This window comes from Zonotrichia albicollis, chromosome 12, assembly GCF_047830755.1.
Source record: "Zonotrichia albicollis isolate bZonAlb1 chromosome 12, bZonAlb1.hap1, whole genome shotgun sequence".
NCBI classification, from domain to species: domain Eukaryota; kingdom Metazoa; phylum Chordata; class Aves; order Passeriformes; family Passerellidae; genus Zonotrichia; species Zonotrichia albicollis.
In genome coordinates this window covers 11,350,071-11,369,588 of record NC_133830.1, presented here as the reverse complement: position 1 = coordinate 11,369,588, position 19,518 = coordinate 11,350,071, and the positions used below count along the sequence as shown (strand labels likewise).

At 44.9% G+C, this 19,518-nt stretch overlaps 1 long non-coding RNA gene across 1 annotated transcript; it reads right to left on the bottom strand.

Moving 5' to 3' along the window:
* Positions 1-378: 378 nt before the first annotated feature.
* Positions 379-15,529, bottom strand: LOC141730682 (uncharacterized). Its single transcript, XR_012582298.1, has 4 exons — positions 15,381-15,529; positions 14,563-14,612; positions 4,526-4,846; positions 379-3,398 (listed from the first exon to the last, which is right to left on the bottom strand). It is a non-coding gene; the product is annotated as an uncharacterized LOC141730682 (long non-coding RNA).
* Between the last annotated feature and the right edge of the window lie 3,989 nt (positions 15,530-19,518).

Sequence of the window (19,518 nt, the reverse complement as noted above, 5' to 3'; positions counted from 1 at the left end):
CCCTCTCAAGCCTGCCCCTCTATAAAACCAGGAATGCTGTCCCTGCCCCCTTACTCCCCTTAGGGAATAGGGGCAATCAGCATTAGAGTAACTAAATATTTGAAGAAGATATCCACTTTTACTGGCAAACATTATTTGGAATAAAAGTTTGTAGTTCCTCAAGTGCTTAGATAAAAGGGCACAAAGGCAGATATATTGGCTGCCATTGTCCTTTTTTATCAGGTAAGAAAGATGAGATCTGGGGTAAGCTCATAGCAAAATTGAGAAGAGCCCCTCAAAACTCCCCAGACCCCTTTGCAGCACCAAAGTGGACAATTGGCCCACTGAGCCTAGTTTCCTCTCCAGCTCCAGCCAGCCAGATTATTCCTAACAGCCAATTCTTGAGACAAATTTAATTTCCCCTCCTGCATGCACATGCCCATGACTAGGCTACTTACACCTTCCATTTTTCATTGTCCAGAAATACTTGCAGTGGTGAGGTTTTTTGCAGCTTCTTTGAACATCTCACTCCATTCTCAAGAAGCACTATGAATATGCTCTGAGCACTGTGGTGGCATCACTTCTGTTCCCTCTGAGCAGAGGATCTGATCATCACTGGCTCTGACACACAAACACAACTGGCATGAAAAGCTTACAGGAATACTCACATGGTTATGCTTTTGTTTTACTCTGCAGCAGCACAAACACTTGTGAAAACCTGAATGGTGAGGAACATACGCAAACAGAACTTCATCGTGGCAACAGCTAATTCATTTTTTAAATTCCAGGTGTTATCTTCAGACTTCTTTTTTGGCATCCTTCCCCAGTTCCTATCCAAGTATCCAATGTCCACGGCTTCCTAAAACATGGTGGCAGATGCCATTCTGATAGGAAACCAGAAATTCCTTCCTGATCCAGCAGATTACATCATGCCTCTGAAATGCAAGATCAAATCCAATCCAGCTACCTGTCCATCTCTAGAGTGCCTATCAATTAGCATTAGACACTAATTTGATTAAATTGGTATGTTGAAATTTTATTTGATTCCACCTAAGGAGTGTAATTCCCCTTGCGTGTTCTCTGTAACCCACTAATTTTCCAATGGAATGGGAAACACAGGTTGGGATTTGGAGACTAGTTCTTCTACTTGTTAACATATGAGCTTTAAACCACAGTAAAAAATAAATCCATGCAACTGGGTATAGAATGAGGCTTGCCAGTTTAAGAGAAAACGGCTTTCCACAGAATAACCCAGATGGGGGGAGAAAAAAGTATACTTTTAACTCTGAAACCTGAAGTGTTCTTTGAGGGAAAACGAATACATTTTAGCCTTAAAGGGATCACAGACTGCAATTATATAATTCTTGTCAACTGATGTTAAAGATAGGCTGGAAAGAATGTATGCTGAGGCCCTGCAATAAAACGAGCTCCTTTACTCCTTTCAAATGTTTGCAAGCCTTGGAGGTTATCCAAAGGTCGGATACAGGAAAAGTCTTGGTGAACAGAAAACATAATCATGGGCTTTTTTAATACGGGCTCTTTTTGTAATAAAATAAAATTATGGTAAGGGAAGGGAGGGCGGGCTCTGTCTCCTCAGATCTAAGGCCAGAGGGGCTGAGTTTTAATCAGAGGCTGCTGTTCTCCCCTCCTCTCTCCTCCCCAGCCTGTCACTGCACACACAGAGAAGCCAGCAGAGGTGCACAGGCACCGGGTGCGCTGCAGAGGGGCAAAGGGAAAGCCTGCACTGAAACCCCTTGGCTTTGCTGCAGTGCAAGGACATGTTTCCCCAGAGGGAGGTGGATCTCTGTGGTCAGCCAGCTTGCACAGGGAAGCAGCAGATCCTCCTCAACACCCTCCTCGCCTGGGGTCTCTTGGAGAACAGCTCCGTACAATGCTGGAACTAATGCGCTGCCCCTTGTGGGGTGCACCAGAACAAATGGCAAGTTTCCCACAGAAACTCCCCTGGAAGCTGGAAGTCAGGTATATGGAGAATATCACATCCAGCTGCAGCTACACAGGAGTTGTCAATACACTCATGGATTTTGGGGTGAAATCCAGGGCTGCATCTTTTACTCTTTCCCTAAGTGACATGGCTTTAGTTGTGACCACCTGCAGTCAGGGACCTGCTTTCTGTTTTACCTGGAGTACCTGGAGACACTGCCTGGTTACTCCACCTGGGCTATGGCCACAAGTCACACACAAGCACTTGTGTCACCTCCTGCATTTGGTTCAGAAATTTCCTATCCAATTACAGATTTGACCCCATCCCCTCAGTCTGCTGAACACAAACCTGGAGCAGCAAACCCATGAAGTATCAGGAGGGAATTAATGAAGTGGACATTTGCTGAAGGCATCAGGCACTTCTGAGTTCTGATCATACTTCATGAAAGAACCTGTGAGACACCCACCAAGAATGGCTTTGTTCTAATGCCACACTCTGTAACACTTTATCACCATTTATCTCTTATGGTGACTGCTCCATCATCCAACTGTACTACAAACCTGACTTTCCTGTACCTCACAGGCTGAGAAAACTTACAACAAATAATACATTTCCTCTCAAAAATTAGAAATCTGTTTTAATGATCCATCTGGGGAATGTCATTCATGCTGACCACCACTGTTTTGAAGCTGTTTTTTCCTGTTTCTTGAATTTCTTCTGGACTTCCTCTCACATCACACCATTATCAATCTGGATGGAGACACCTTTCCCATCCCATGCTTCATATGAATAAATAGAATTAGGAAAAAAAGAAAAAAGAACATAGCAACTATTCCCATCTAGGCAAGAAACCCACTTGAGAGCTGGAGAGAGTTGGAGCAGTGTGAATTGACTGGTAAATGCACCTGCTCTGTTAGGATTTGAAACTATTTCACATTAGCAGTGCTCCCATGGACCGTCTCTCATCCTACAGACATGAAAACTTGACTGCATATTTAATGTAAATTTAAGCCTTGGGGGTGTCCTGTGCAGGGCCAGGAGGTGACTTTGATGATCTTAGTGGGTCACTTGCAACTCAGGATATTCTAAGATTCTATGAAAGTATTTCTTTTTTATGTAATTTCATGCCTGTAGTATGTTTTCTGTTATTAACAGCACATTTTGTTCTCCCTCATCTTTGAGGAACAGATGCAGAGCTGCCTTTCATAAAACCAGAAGACAAAGACCTTTGACAGACCCTCAACATTACTGCATGCAGAATATGCCATGTATTTATTTTTAACAGTATAATGAGTCACAAAAGAGATGTGATTGGCAGCCCTATTGCATTCCAGGAGTGATGGTACAAGCCATTAGGAGGTATGACCCAGAACATCACCTCTCCATTTCATTTCACCTCTCCCTCTTTCATCCAATCCTCTTCCTGCTGAGTGGCGTTCCTTGGCTTTATCCTCACGTCCTTCCTCTTTCCTTTGAGCTGCAAGAGAAGAAATATATGAGCACTGGAAAAGCCACTATAAAGCAAACTGCTGATTTTAAAAATAAAGGTACCTATTCACAGGCTGATTCAGACAATTGTTTTGGCATGTACCTAAATGCAGCTGATCACCACAAGATGTAAAAATGCACTAAAACTCAGACACCAAAACTCAAACAGACATTGAGAAGCCCTTCCTGAGTGAAGCCACTTGCCCAAGTTGAAGGATAAGTTAAGATATCCCATAGAAATTCCATGTACTCAGGACAGCTCTTGAGCCCAAGAAACTGTGATAGCAATAAGCTGACCCTGCACACCAGAATGAAATCAGAGCCCGGGGAGATGAGATCCAGATTTTCCTGAGAGCAGGAGGTGGATGCTCAGTGGTGCTGCAGGCAGGCAGCTCTTCAAACGAGCTCCACACATGGGAACAAACATGTCCAAAGGCCTCACACCCAACGGGAAGCTGCTGGGTGCCGAGCACAGCTGAAAATCTGGTGCTCAGAGTGGGCACTGAGCCCTGGCAAATCCAACTCCCATCCCTGCTGAAAATCTGTCACCACATCGTCAATGTTAAAAGACAGGTTTTCCAAATGGGAAAAGTGCGTTTATCACCCTCAGCAAACTCACGATCAACACAAGGCATAATTGCTCAAATGTCAAATAAAAATTCTCGGCTGAGCAAACACCACGCGTGGACCTTTTTTGATCCCCAAATATGAATGCTTTAGAACAGGATGAGCATGTGGCCAACGGGGCTGGAATGGAGAGTGCTTTGTAACCTTAACTATACCAGGCGTGATAAAGTGCCCGCTATCATGAAAAAAGAGCTCATCTAAAAGACAGAGGGAAACCAGATGGGAAAAGAACACAAACTCTCAGCAGGAATTACAGGGATTTTTTTTTTTTTTGGACATTGCTTTCAATTTTTCCAAAATAAAAATCTCATCCCAATGCTTGATGTTAAGTATAAATATGGTCTGATCCACCTGAGGCATTCTGAGGGTAAGGCTGAGAGGTCAGGGTTAGCTCTGGAGCTGGAGCTGCAGCCTCCCATGCCATTGGGATCTGTGAGCACTGCCAGCCCCTCTACCCCATCAGGCACCTGGGGCTGCAGGAGTGCCTACCTCAGCTATTGCTGACTGCAGCACCTTGGCTACTTCTGCTCCTGCAATTCTCTCTGCTGCCCTGGCAAACGCTTCAGCCACTCTTTCTGCTGCTGGGTTTTCTGATGCTCCCACCACAGGTGCTGCTGCTCCTTCAGAAGTGATAACCTTCCCTTCTAGGCTCTCTGCCTCTGGCATTGCAGCTGCTTCTTCTGCTCCTTCCACCTCGGGTTGTGATGCTGTTGCATCCTTCCCTGCTTCCTCTGGGGCTGTGACAGCCAGCAGCTCCATGTCCCCTGCCAGGTCACCAGGACCCTTCCTTCCCTGGGGAAAAGCTGGAACCTGCTGGTAGAAACAGAGAGGGTGAAGCAGCACAGCTGTAAAGAAATGTGTTTTCTGGGTTCACTATAAATGAACCAGTGAAGGTCCTGGAGCCAGCAAGGACTGCTTTCCCACAGCCCGCCTTGTCCACAGAGTCCAGAGCAAGAGGCCAGAACTCGTAGCACTTGTGCAGTGGCACAGCTTTGACTGTCTTGTCCCAGCCCCATGTTCTTCTGTGGGCAGCAGCCACTTTTGCAGTCTTGAACTGAGGCCAAGCTCATGCTATATCCCAAAACATCTCAAAGCCTCATATCAAGAGGTTTGTGCAGCAAAAAGGAGAAACAAAGGAAGGCTGACTCTTTCCCGAGATACATTTTTGATTAATGTTCCGGGGAAAAAACCAACATTCTCTACAGAGAAAAAAGCATAAAATCCAGGGAACATGCAAGTCAAAGTGTTTTTTCAAATTGTCATATTCTCCTATGAAAAGAAAGGGTCATGTCCACAGGTCAGGAATAGCAGGCTTGAGTCAGACAGACATGGTGTGTCTTGTCCCAGAGTTTCTGCTAATGCATCTCACTTCTGGCCTGCACCAGCTTCCCTGCTGCAGTCTGTGCTCCCCATACACACCTTGGCTGTTGAGCTTCAAAATCTCTGCAGTCTCATAAATTTCAACTGGTATGTTTGTCCTGATGCTATGAGAGGTATGGGTGAAATTTTGACAATCCAGTTATCTTTCCTGGTAAGTACACAAGGGAAACTGGTAGAAGAGATCCATAACTACCTAATATATATGTACTAATCAACTCTTGTATTAGAAAGATATTCTACCAAGTGTTGCTGCTATCAGGTCAAAATATACCTTGCAGTGAAGTAAATGAGTAATTCCCATAACAATCTGTGAGAGGTGTTGTACTGTAGATGCTGCTACTCCTCCCTAGTGATACCTACTCCAGTCTAGAAGTCAGGACAAATCTGAGAGGTGATGCTGGATGGACTAAATTGCATAAATTCAGAGTACAAGTTTAGGACTCAGAAAGAGCCATTGAATCTGCTTATATCCACTGACTTGGGCAGAAAAAAATCCAAACCACCATTTGATTAATTCCTGCATGTTCTGTCCCATCTCTCTTACAGAGACCAACACAGGAACTGGATTAACACACAAGTAACTTTTTGGCTTTGCCTACACAGCAATACACAGATTCCTGCAGCATGGAGACATCCTGAGGCTGGCTGTAACCCTGCCAGCACCACACCAGGGCTTGGCACAGCTCACAGCCCCCTGCACACCTCCATGGGCAGTCCCCAGAAAAGGACAAGTAACACTTGACAGATGTGCTGAGAAACTGACATCAGCAGGGGACCATGATGAGGCACATGGGGGATACTGGCCCTTCCCAAGCTCACACGTGCTCCATAAACCACTGGCAGGAGCTAGGGCAGGCCTGATGAAATAGTGATGACACCACTGTTCAATGCTGCTCAGCATCGGTAATTAAAAAAAGAGAGGAGGAAAAAAAAGGTGGAGAGCCATGAAAGGTCAGGATGGAATACACAAGAAGTGCTAGGGGTGAAAAAAAGACAATAGTAGAGAAAAAAAGGTAAAAGGAGAGCGGAGAAGGTACAGGGGGAAAACTGGAGAAGAGGGAAATGGGATACAGATTGTCACTGCTGAGAGTTGTGCCCAAATGCACTCAGAGAGAAGGCAGGGGATGAAAGCCACCTGAAGTGTCCTGTCACACACACCTACATCCCTGTGGACACAAGTCAGTCACTTGCTCACTGAACGAGTTACCTGCATATCTGCTTCATTAAATAGTAACCCTGTAGGTCTGCTGACAAGAACATACTTCTCTCTCCTTTGGTAATTAGCCCTGAAGGCTGGTCATGCTCACTGGCCATGAAACGCTGCAACAAGCAGCCTTTTCATGCCTGGAGCTTACCTTTGTCCCTGTCTGTTCCCGTCAGGCTGGGAAGGCAGGCACCATGCCCACCTGACAGGCTGCTCGGGGCTGCAGTCAGGCTCCCAGCCTGCCCGGTGTCTCTCAGCAGGGCAGAAATGAGCTCGTGGGACAGCTGTGAAACTGGGAACTTTCAGCCTTTTCCTTCTGCTTGGAAAAAAAACCAAGGGCAGGCTCGGGAGCAGCGATTTGCTGCCAGTCAGCTTGAGACAGCTGCAATTTGATATGCTGGGAAGAGGAAGGGTCTTACAAGGCTCCAAAGATAGAGGAGAGGAAGGACAGGGCTGTGTGTTGGGAGCTGGACAGGAGCTGGAGGCTCAGCCCTTCTGCCCAAGCTGGGCACGCTGTGTGCTCAGCAAACCTGCAACTGGGGCTGAGCAGCTTGCTCTCACTTCTGCCACCAAGGACAGGATTTTGCTGGCCCCAGTCAGTGACACAGCCATAAGAGCAGTAAGAGACTCAAACCTATTTTAGCAAACATAAAATGCCTCCTGAAGTTCCTGCAATGTGGGTTGAGTTAAGCTAAAGCTGACATGAACTCAGTGTAAGGAATTAAAATGGTTTTGGGCTTTTTGTTTTTCTAAATTACTTTTCTTGTCAAAAAACAAAGGAGGCAGGTTACTAACACTTACCCCTCTCAAACCTGTTAGGAGCCTGAAAAGAAGCATGCATAGCCCAAAGCTTTAGCTTTATGATCACATTTCCCCTCCAAAATATTTTGGAGATAAATTCCAGGCGCTTCAGCCTGGAGAACTTCACTGGAGAACAGTGCAAAGATTGAAACCAAACACATTGCCAGTAATTCCTGGCAGCCTGTTCCAGCAGTGAGACCATGAACCTGGGAATGAACCTTCAGCTGTGCTCTGACTCAAGATAAGACCTTGAGTAAGTCCCACCTGCCACTCTGGCCTGCACTACTCTGCAGGGGCAGTGGCTGAGAATTAGCAAAGGTTATTCCTTATTTTATGGTGTCTGAGCTCTGGTCACTGCAAGTCTGTTTTTTCAAGAAGCTTGCAGCCTGCCTGCACTGTTTTTGTATATGTACATATTAGCATTTTGACCCATTTTCATGGAGGCCAATTTCACCTCCTAACCTCCAGTTTAACCTCATAAATTGCCTCTAAGCCACCAGGGCATTGCCCTGCGGCTCCCCCAGGAGAGCAGGCTGGCAGGATTTTGGATCAAGCCTCCACTCAGCTGCATCACACAGTCAAAGTCCAACACCCTGTGCCCAGCTCACTCTGATGCCACACCTGCACTGGTCCCAACCTGACCTCCTTTTCCCAAGCACTTGCACACCTGGCTCAAGGCTGCTGTGCAGGTGAACTCCCTTGTGCTACACAAGCCCTGTTCCTTCCACCAGAGACCACTTCAAGGTCTGTTTTCTGCTCTGCAACAATTCTGTTCATGCAGGGACACAGTTTGCAAAGCCCCGTTTTTAAAATCTCTCCTGCCATTTGGCACTCATCTAATCTGCCCCCAGCCCAATTGTTTATGTCTGACTAATGTCCATTGCTTCAAAATGAGTTTGGAGCTAATGCTGTGTCTACCAGTTAAATGTTTGATGGAATGACATCAAGATCAAAACAGACAGAAAAAAGCATTTCTCTTTGATATGCTGACCACATTGTACAAAACTCACTATTATAAGACTCAGGTTGCTTAGAATTTTGCCAGACTGTAATCTTTTGAATTAAAGGTTTTGATGCTGGTTGTTTGCCCTGCTGGAATTCAGGGTGAAAATTTCAGCTAATGAAGTTCATCTACTACAGGAAAGCTTTTTGCCCCAGTTAAAAAAAGAGAAAAACAACAAACAACTGATATCTCGTGCAAGCTTTTGGTTGAATAGTCTCAGTGCTATCATTTGGAGCTCTGCTTTAAATTTTGGCAGGAAGGTCACAATGGTGTCAGGGAATAATTTTTTACAGGAAGAGTAATGCACCTTTGTCCAAGCTGTAAGCCCCAGAAAAATCAGTTTGCATATGCTCTGTAGTGATTTGTGATATGCAGAAAAATATTTTTCAAAGTCCTGATTTCACAATCTCAATATTCTTTTTGTGCAGTTTTGGTTTCTTTTAATGTAATCTATAAAAATAGCCAGCGACCTTTAGTGACATCTAAACAGGCTCCCAGTTTCCTTCCATGGTTTGAAGCCTTAAACAATAGCCCCAAAGAAATTATTCAATACCACACACACATGTACTTGATGCCTGGGAAATTGCTGGTTGCTGGTCAGCAAGAACAAGGAGATTCACACAGCTCCAAGGCATGGCAGGTTCAGGGAATTTGGGGAACTCAAGGCATCAAAGGCCTGAGATGCAGGAAGGCAACATCCTCCCAGCCACCACTGTGAGCTCCAAGAAGTGTGAGGGTGCCCATGAGTTTTGAGTGAAAGATAATGAGGGTAAAAATCCTTTTGGGATTCCATGGGATGTTGTGGCCCCACTCACTGAGCTTCTGGCTCAACACTTTCTATGTGCTGAGCTCCCAAGTTCTTAGCACAGGCTGCTGAAGCCTCTCAGTGTGGCAGAGTGGAGGATTTGTGCTCCCAAATCAGTGTATTCTTGTATTAGGGCAGGAGCATTAAATTACCCTTGTTCTTAAAGGAGGAGGAAATTTCAGAATCCTATTAGGCAAAATTCACCTGACACCAGCTTTTAATATGTGTATGTATAACCTCAGACAGAAAGAAACCTCTGACAGCTCAGCTGGTGGAACTGTTGCCTTCAGACCACAAGCAATGTGTGTGAAACCTGAGAGAGGAAATCTGCAGGTTTCTGAATAAATGAGGATTCTGGAAGTGGGGTCAGCCTTCTGGCTGACAGTCACAATATGGCAACCACCAGTGTCCAAGGACAGTGGGCAGTTTGCAACGAATTATGTGTCCCAAGGACTTCTTTTCTCTATTCCTGCCAAAGTTGCTATTTACCCAGCATAGCCATAGCATTGGGTCATTAAACAATACTGATGGCAATGCCCAGAGAATTCCAAGCACCTATTGTACTATCACTGAATTCCTCCTTTGATCACCATGGTCAGAAATATCTGATTTTTATCACTCTTTAATAGCTCCCAATCAACTTAAGAAGTTACCACAATGCTCATGGCAGAACCTTTGTCAGACCAGGCTAATAATTGACAAACCCAGAACAGCAGATCTCACTGGCTCTGCATTGTCAGTCATATATGACCTTCTCCATGGGCTTGAAACCCCAGGGACAGGGTTTGAGCTTCCATGTTGAAGAATACTCTGCCTCTGTCAGAGCAACAAGAGCTGTGGATGTAGAAGCCTTTTTTCCCAGCTTCCTGCAAAAGCACACAGAGATTAACAGGAAAGAAAATTTGAAGTGCATTTGAGCAATCTCAGAAGGACACACACTCCTAAGCATGAAATAGGAACTTTCCTGTTTGTGTTGTTACTAGATCACTCAAGAGAAACACATCTTGCCCATACTAAAGGCACAACAAGGCTCTTCCTTGTACAATTCTGCCACCCTTCACCTGGGTACCAGACCATGCTTACAAATAACCTGGCAGCACTTCCCAGTGGCTGTTATGACCTAGAGATGATACCTACTCTCAGCACCTTCCTCTCTCTGAGATGGTCTAATTCACACAGATCTAACCCCAAGGTGCTGCTTATTCAGCCTAAGCTCAGCACTGACAGATTCTGTTCAGATTTGGAGGGTTGGTGTGCCTCAAAGTTTGCCTGAGCTCTCCAACCACGCTGCTCCATCTAATAAAAGACACTATCTCTACCTACAAGCCTTGTCCAGCAGTAATCAGAGAAATGTATCTTGTCTGATTCCAAAATTTGTCAGTTAAAAGGAAATTAAAAGCCCGTGCTCTAATGAATGCTTCTGAAAACAAAATGGTCAAAAGAAAGGAATCTGAAATCAAGCTTATAAATTATAGTAGTTAATATTGTTTTACCAATTCCTGTTTTCTGTATGCTGCTAATATTGCTCTTGAGAGGCTTATTCTTGAAACCTAGGAAACCCTCAAGAATCAGAAACACTGAAAGTGAGTTTAGGAGAAAACTTCTCTTGGTGAAGGAGACATATCAACACCCACAACTGCTTAAGTGAAAACAAAAGGGTTATCCTTGGTTTTGGATTTATTCTGTGAAACTAATGAAGATTATAACCCAGTTGCAACATATTTAATGAATCACGATGAGCAGATGACAAATTTGCAACAGCCATTTGACGAGGGAATATTTTTAGGTAATCATAAGTTATGTAATTACATGATTAATGCTCTAGCTTGTAGGTAGTCAAAACATGGCAATAAAACATACAACAACATGTTTAATCCAGCTCAATAATGTGCAGTTGTAAGCCCATGTTCAGATAATAATTTCTCTCTTGATTACCTACCTGGTGATGTACAACCTGGAAATTCCTGGACTGACACTGAAGGACCAGGCATTATCTAGAGGCAATACAGTGGACTCAAGGGACAGCTGTACAGTGCATTTGGGTGAGTTTCTAAGGGGTTAAACAATAATAGGAGTTTACAAGACTTGCATGTTCCTGAGGAGTCAGAAAAAAAGGGAAAAATCGCATATGTCTAAAGGAAACTTTTAGAGTAGGCATTTTAGGCATGTTGGTGTAAGCTACCTGGGGAAGATGAAATAAAGACCACAGATTGCATTCACCTCACCCAAGAAGCAGCTGCATGTTTTGGTGGAAGTGTTATTTTCCTGCCTCTAACATGTGCACACATTCATGTCCCCCAGTTGCAGATCACAAGCCCATCAGTCCAGTTACTTGATTTGTAAAGTTTAGGAAATCATAAGGATTTTCACTCTGGTGTATTTTGGGAATTCTGCAGACTTTCAGTGCACCTACTCAAGTCAGCCACACAACCAGATGATTAAGCTAAAATCAGTTGAAATAAAATCCTTATTTGATACTTAAACAAAACCATTGAAAACACTCTAAAACACTGAAGTGTTATTTAATGACCACTAGGGCAGTGTGACAGCTGGATGCACAGCCAGGGAGAACGTCCATCTCCTCTGTCTCTGGGTGGGACAGAGAGCTGAGCTCCCCTTCACAGCAGCCTGATGTTACATTATCTCTAAACTGTGTGCATCTCTCTGCAGTGGCTCACAGAGCTGCTCTTGGGCTCTGCCTCTTCCCACTGAAGCACTGGGCACCTTGTAAGGACAAAATGGGAAAAGGCCTTGGACTGTGCTTGTGCTGTAGGGCCACACAGTCCATATAGAGCATGCCCATAGAATAACGGAGCCTTTGCCACAAAGCAGCTGTCTCAGCCTTAGAAACAAATGTCTCTTTACTAGCTAGCCAATAAAAAGATTTAGGGTTACTAAAGAATAAACACCCATTCTCTCAGGGAAACCTTTATAGAATATTTGGACGTACCAAGCTTTTCCTTTGGTGAGCTCTAAGTACTGAAACCCCACAGGTGCAAGAGGCCAGACCGTGCTCAGACTCTCAGAGGGACACTTGAAAAATTCTCCTCTAATCACCACACTGTGTCTGAGAAGCAGAATTAGAAAAATTCAAGCAAATCTCTTCTGGATTCTCAAAGGAAGCTCTTATCCAATCCTACCATCTACTGAGAAATTCTGTTTTTGAAGGAAAAGGACCTGTCTCCCATCATGAAAATTTCCTCCAGCATCTGAGCTGAGCCAAGTGCAAATGAAACTTTGAACCAGTGCCCAGAATGATCATCAGGAACTGAAACTTTTGAATTAGGACAATATAAAATATGCCAATAAAAATTTCTTAGCTGCAAGTCCTGTTCTGATGGATAAGTCTTGCCTCATGTCCCTCCCAGCCCAGCTAAAACCTGGGCTGTGCAAAAACCTCAGGGAGACCCCACTCACAGTATTTCTGACACAAGCCAGGGAGCAGTTGAAATTACAAAAGACAGTTCTCAGATCAAAGAAACCCACCTCAATTTGCATGAACTGTTAGATAAACACCAAAAAAAAAAAGTTAAAAGTTCACTGAGGGACTGACTCTTTCCTGCAGTCACCCTCACACAAATCCTTTATTTGCCCTTTGTCTTGATGGGTGGTAAGGTCTTAGGGCAGGCACCACGACTTCCTCTGCATTAGTGAAATACCGGCAGCATCAGCTTCTGGTTCTAAATGGAGTCTGAGAGACCTGCCACAGTATAAATAAAATTCATAACCTATCCAAGCCCTAACATGCCTTCATGAGGACCCTCCCCTCCTCTATTTATGCTGCTCTAAGTCACTGAGGTCAGATTTAGTGAGGTTTACCTTGTGAAATTGACTCATGCATGGTATGTCCAAATTATCAGAGACTGGGAAACAAGACACATGATCAGGTCATGTCAAAGCAAAACTGAAAAACTTATACCAGCATTCATCTCTCTCTCATTCCTCCTCCGCTTTAATCACCAGATGTTCTCCATTCCACTACCTGCTACCTTCTCTGAGATTTAAATTAGGCACATAGTACTCCCAGGGACGTGATCACAGCACAGAAAGGTTATAGGCGAAATACATTTTTGCCTTGGCATCCTACAACTGGTAAGAGATATGAAAAGAGCTGAAAATGCTGTGATGACAAGCTAGCTTCGGGCACCCTACCTAAGAGCTCAGAAATCTCACTCTCTCCCTTGTATTAGAGCAAGCAGCTTCACAAAGACTCAAACCCTAGATTATCTTCAGGGTTATTGTGAGGTGACTGCGAAGCTTTCTCGTCAGGCTGCCAGTGGGGGGGAGAGAAAAAAGCTTTCAGAATCAGGCCCTTATCATTTATACCACATTACAATCCAAAATGAAAAATGACTTGCTCCAGATTTGATAGAATAAAGCATCTTGAGATGCCACAGAAATATCTAATTTTCAATAAAGACATTAAACCTAAGCTTCAAAAAAAGGAAATAATTACATCGCTTTTGCTTTGAGTTCTAATGTTAAAAGTGTCAATTTATGAAACTAGGTAAACAACCACAATTCCTAAGCAGACTGCAACTAATTAGACCCCTTTTGATCTTTTATTTTGCCTAGAAGCTTATTTAACAACTTTACACAAAACTCAAGGTTTTGACACACTAGTGGACTGGGGGAGGGAGGAGACCACAGAAAAGAAAATTCTTTTCTGCTGCTTGCTAAGGTGGGAGGCTGCTCTCTTCCTGGAGCACACTCACTAACAGCAAGCCTGGGAAACTTTCTAGCCATGAGAACAATTGATTCTTATTTGAGCTGTCTTGATGGAGACAAAAACTAAATCAAAGCACAAATCAAATGTTCCAGCTCTACACACACTATTTGTGTGTGTGAGTTACTGGTTTAGATGGAGGATCACAACACAGAGCAGACAGCATGACTGCAGACCTGCTACTGCAAATAAACTGGGCTCTGGCATTGCAGTATTCCCAAAAGGGCTGCACTGGGCAGAGAAAGGAGGGAGCTGCAGTTCCTTTGAGCAGCAATGCCCTGCACTGCAGAGGAGGAGTCCAACAGGGTCTGGGGCCAGTAGGACAGGCAGTGCTGGTCACAGCAGCAGAGCCCATCCTGTGCTAGGCTGCACCAAAACAAATCTTGGAGCAAGCTGACTCCATCCTGGAGCAGCAGAGAGCACTAGACAATATCTCCATGTCCCTTCCAGCCCTCCTTCCCACAAAGAACTGACATTTAAATAACCATGAGGGCTGGGTGGCACAGAAGCTGCTAGGACTTGGGCACTTGACACTTCTGTGACCACATCACATCCACCTCCCTTCTGTAACCGGGGAGACAGACATCCCCATCTGCCAGGAACTCACCACAGCAGCAAAGTCAGGAGTGTTAAGGGCAAAAAGCTCCTTGTCCTGTCCTGAAATAAAACAGGATAATTAGACTTGAAGGACTCAGGTCACTGGGCTCATGCACACAGACAAAAGCCAAAGACACAAACATACATTCCTTTCCCCTCCATACAACGGGGAGACCATTCCCCTGGGACCATCCCCTCCCTGCCTGGGCACACCAGAGGGTGTCTGTGCAATCTTGCCCAGAGGATCACAGCTTCACAGCCTCCACCTGTACTGCAGCAGCCTTCCCACTGCCCTGGGCTGAGGGTCAGCCCTTACAGCAGGGAGCCAGGCATGGAGCGGGAAGGGAGAGGGGGAGTGAGCAGCTCCAAGCACTGTCTGCAATGACATGCCCCTGTCTGCAAGCAGATCCCATCAAACAAGTATCTGGATAAATCTGAAACAACCACAACCATCTTGATTACTGCTTCAGCTGTGTTAATCCTCTAACAAGCAAACCTGAGGCCCAGTGCAATCCTCAGACTGATGTTAGTAACAGACCTCCAATGTTTCCCTGTCACCACTGCACTGTCTTCAGCCTTGAGGTAAGAAAATCTGAGCTTACCTGATAGCTGAATTTACCTAAGATTCTTTGTTCAAGCAGGAATAAAATGCTGATGGCAGCTCTCAGCCTCCACTGAGCTGTTAGAGCCTCCCCACACCCCCAGCCAGGTACCACCCAGAGGATTCAGACACAGCCCTTGACTGTGTGCCAATTCTCCCCCCCCTAGGCTCACAACCACTAAGAAAATTTTTCATTGCCAATTTATTTAAAAATTGGTCTTCCTCACCCAGTTCCAAGGCTGTCCTGGCGTGCAAATTCACTTCCTTTCCTGCTCACTCTGCTGCAGGTGCATCAGCTGGATGATGGTCCAACAAAGGAAGGGAAGAAGGAAGTGATCAGAAGTGGTACCTGCAGAGTAGCAGAGCTGTTTCACCCTCATGCTGCACATGACAATGTTAATGATTTCAAAGAAAACCATTTGCAAAGCTAAAAGCTTAATGTAGGAACAAAAATCAATACTGTGCTCACTGAAGTCCCCTGATGCTGGAGACTCCAAAGCATCATTCAGGGAGACAGCACTGGGCATTCCCTCCTTAACAACTGCCTGCAGACCAGAGAGACAGGACAGTGCTTTAATTTATTCTCTTTGTCATTCTAATATAGATCTTCCCTTTTAAAATGGTGTTTGTACTTTATACTGCAGTCTGGGTCCAGAAATAGAACAAGTCCTAAAAGCTGGGATCAATACACCCCACGTTACCTTTCAGAAGGGAGGCAGCACAGCAAATGGAAGAGGGCCAAATGCTCTACTGGTAGAAATAGTGAGTTCCTAGATGCTGCTGTTTAAAATATGAGTCAAAGTATGGACTCAAACTTAACTAACTAAATTTTTAAAAAAAAGGTAATTAGGAAAAAAGCCAACCCCAAAACACCAAGCTAAAACCAATAAAAAGCCAATACAAACAAAAAAATCGACTCATCCTTCTTTTACCTAGAACAACTCTCTACAAATAAATCCAAGCCTCTTCCAAATATTAATAATTTATAATGTGTCACTACTAATAACACTGGCAAACAGTACTGCTGGGATGCAGAAACTGGGCAGAAAGTCTGACCCCTCCAAGGCAACTACCCAAAGAGATGAGCCAGCTCATTGCCTGCTGCCCCTGCTGCTCTGGCACAGAAGAATCTCTTCTCCTTTTCCAATATTCCATGCTATACAGACACCTGAGAATTTTAAGTAATTTATCTGGAACTATGCACAGTGAAACACTAAACATAAGGCTCCTTTTGCCTGCAAGGGCAAAGGCTGTTTTTAAGGTACAAAACATCAAGGTTCTGTAAATCCACAGAAATTGCAATCCCTGGTTCCAGAAAACTTCCAGTGTTGTGAGTCTGGTCTGTCTCTTTTTAAGAAAGGATTATTCCCAAGGTTTTGTTGTTTGTTTTTGTATGCCAGACTCCTGCCCTCTGAGCAGAGGTGGAGCATGAGAAGGCATTTCCCTGTGTTGACCACAGTGGGCTTGAAAATCTTCCTAAAGGAAGCAAGCTTAATAAACAACAGCAATCAGTCCAACAAGCCTCCTCCTTGACTCCCAATAAACAAGGAGCAGAAGGAAGTAGATTGAAAAAAAACCATGACCCCCCCCCCCCCAAAAAAAATAGCGGAGGGAAGATTTTTGAAAAAGTGGACTGTCAAAATTGCTCTGTACATCAATGACATTTCTAAGAATTTACATGTTGTGGGGTAATTCCAGAATGAAAACTGAGGGATGTGTGCAAGTCTCATGCAGCTGTAACAGTTAAACAAGAACTAGCTCTAGACAGTTTATATATGAACACTGAAATGATGATCAGGTATGGAAGATGATCTCCAAAAGGTGCAGAGTTAGTACAAGTGCCTCTCTCCAAAGGAGATAGGTTAGTTCACAGTGTTTTGATGTACATAGGTCACCCCAGGTGCTCTGAGGTGTCCCTGTAATCCAAAATCATTCATGCATCCTTAGAGGAGAGTGTGCAACAGGCACAGAAACTTAACTAAAGTTTGTTTTTTTCGCATCTAATTGATGTAGGTTTCTCAATCTGACATTGCCCTAAGGGTCAGAGATACTCTCTACTTTTATTACATACAGATGCCAGATCCATATAGCTCTGTTCCACAAGAAAGAAATCCCCAAAGATTCCAATTGTTTTAAATAAAAAACCTAAGCAAATGAAAAACAAACCCTCTCCTGCCACCTACTCAAAAAGCACATGCAACCCTACCCAAACACTTCTGCTAATGCTTTGCAGTAACACTTGCTCAACACCAAACAAAAGCACCTAGAAGTCACCAAGTCAGTTGGTAAAATCAGATCTAATATGTCAAAATATTTCAGTTTCACCCAAACACTCTTGGTTAGTTAGTGCTAAATATTAATTCCTTCTCTTAATCCTTCTGCTAGGCAAGCCAGATTTCCTGCTAGCAAACAAAGTCAAGCAACATGTCTAAGATCACAGAGGAATGTTGCCTGGACCAAAATAATAACCAACATCTCATCCCTCAGTCTGCCTCCTCCAAAAAACAAGGGTCCACTCCTTCCACTTCAGCACATTGCACCTTGGCTTTTATCCACTGCTTATTCATCTTATTTCCTCTCTCCTAGAATCCAAATAAATCTGCATAGTGTTAACTGAGCCCCTACAAACCAAAGGGTGGAAGAAAGGCATCTCAGCCCCCTAATTCACTGCACAGCTCAGGCAGCCTAGGAGAAGGAGCTGCCTGTGTCCCCTGGGGCCATGCATGGCCCTGAGGTGCCTTTTTTGGGGGAGCAGCTCCCATTTCCCCAAGGAACCCACTGCAGCTCACTCACTGTCCCTGCCCGAGCCCTGGGGCTGGAGCCTTCAGCTTGCTGGAGCCTTTGGCTTGCTGTCCCCTGGGTTTGATCCAGCCCCTGGATCCTTCCACCCATCCTTGGGAGCTGAGGCTCACCAGGGAGCATCAGGACACCTTTAAAAAGCAATAGCTGAAGAGCATCCTGAAAGCTCAATGAGGGGTTTTGTTTCCACAGGAGAAATGTGTACAGGGCTGCATTTAGGGAAAGGGCAAAGAAACATCTGTGTGCTCCCAGCAGCAGCAGCACAGGCACAAGCTGCAGCTGCAAACCCCTCCAAGCTTGGCTGATGCTCTCTGCTAACTGCTGGCATAAATATAGTAACAGGGTTGCACATATGGCAGGCTGTTTAATTTTAGAAATCAGAACTATTGAGTGATTAAGTTAGTCATCCTTCCTCAATTTGGGACCAATACAACACTACCAGAGGCAGTGGTCATAACCACTGTGGTTTGCCAGAGAGGAGGAGAGCGCACGTGCTCCTGAGGCAGCAGGGAACACCAGAAACCCCATCCTGCTCTGCCCAGCCTGACTTCTCAAAGCTGGACCAGACAAAAGGAAGAAAATCCAACTTAAACCAACTTTCATATTAAAACTGAGAGCCTGCAGATTTGCACACATGAGCATGCACAGCCTGCAACACGTTCTGGAAGGAGTGTGGCAGAAACACTGTCCTGAGCACAGTGCTTTCAAAAAGGGAGATGAAAATCCCACTGTGCCAATTGGCCTCTGGAAGTGACATCCATTCAGGTCTCAGCCAGGGATTGGAATTTCCCAAAGGAAACTAATGAAGAGGGAAATGGGAGGGCAGTCCAGCCGCATGGCTGTGGGTGCAAACACCCCTGGGTCAGGAGTAAGAGCAAGCTGTGTGCTGGGACACTGCAGAGCCTCTTGTCACCAGCTGTGGGTCCTGCTGTTCTCAGCCTGTGCCAACATAAACCCACCCATGGCCAGGAGGGGCCTGATGCACCCCAAAAGCAGCTGTTCCCTCTGTAGAGCCCGTGGCTTATCCTCAGCTGCAGCATCAGTGGCACCAGGAGGATGCAGCCCTGCAAAGCCAGCCAGTATCTTTCCCTTCCAGTGAAAACCCACAAACGGGGAAAGCAAACGCCATGGAGGGATTTTCTGTTTCTCCAGACAAACACTCTAAGAACAGTTCAAAAGAGGCTAATTAAATTCCAAAATCCCTGTGCAAATACATTAATAATGATTTTGAAATTAGCAGTTAACCAAGGAAGTTTTCAAGGTGGGAAGTGTTTGATACAGAAGAGCGTGTGAGACAGAGCTGCCCAGCCTAGTTAGAGACAATCTCTCTGGCTAGCACATGTTCAGGGGAGTGGGCATAGCAAATGCTCCTGGGCCCAGGAACAGCAATGTCCCCAGGCTGCAGGGGACAGGGAAGCCAATCCCCTTTCATTCCAAATCACCAGAAAGCCAAGCAAACACTAAATGACATGGCCATGAGTCTGAACTCTCGCTGCATAGCCTCACCAAAGAGCTCCTCTTAACCATTTCCTGGATGAAGGAAAAGCAAAAGACTTTTTTTCTCTC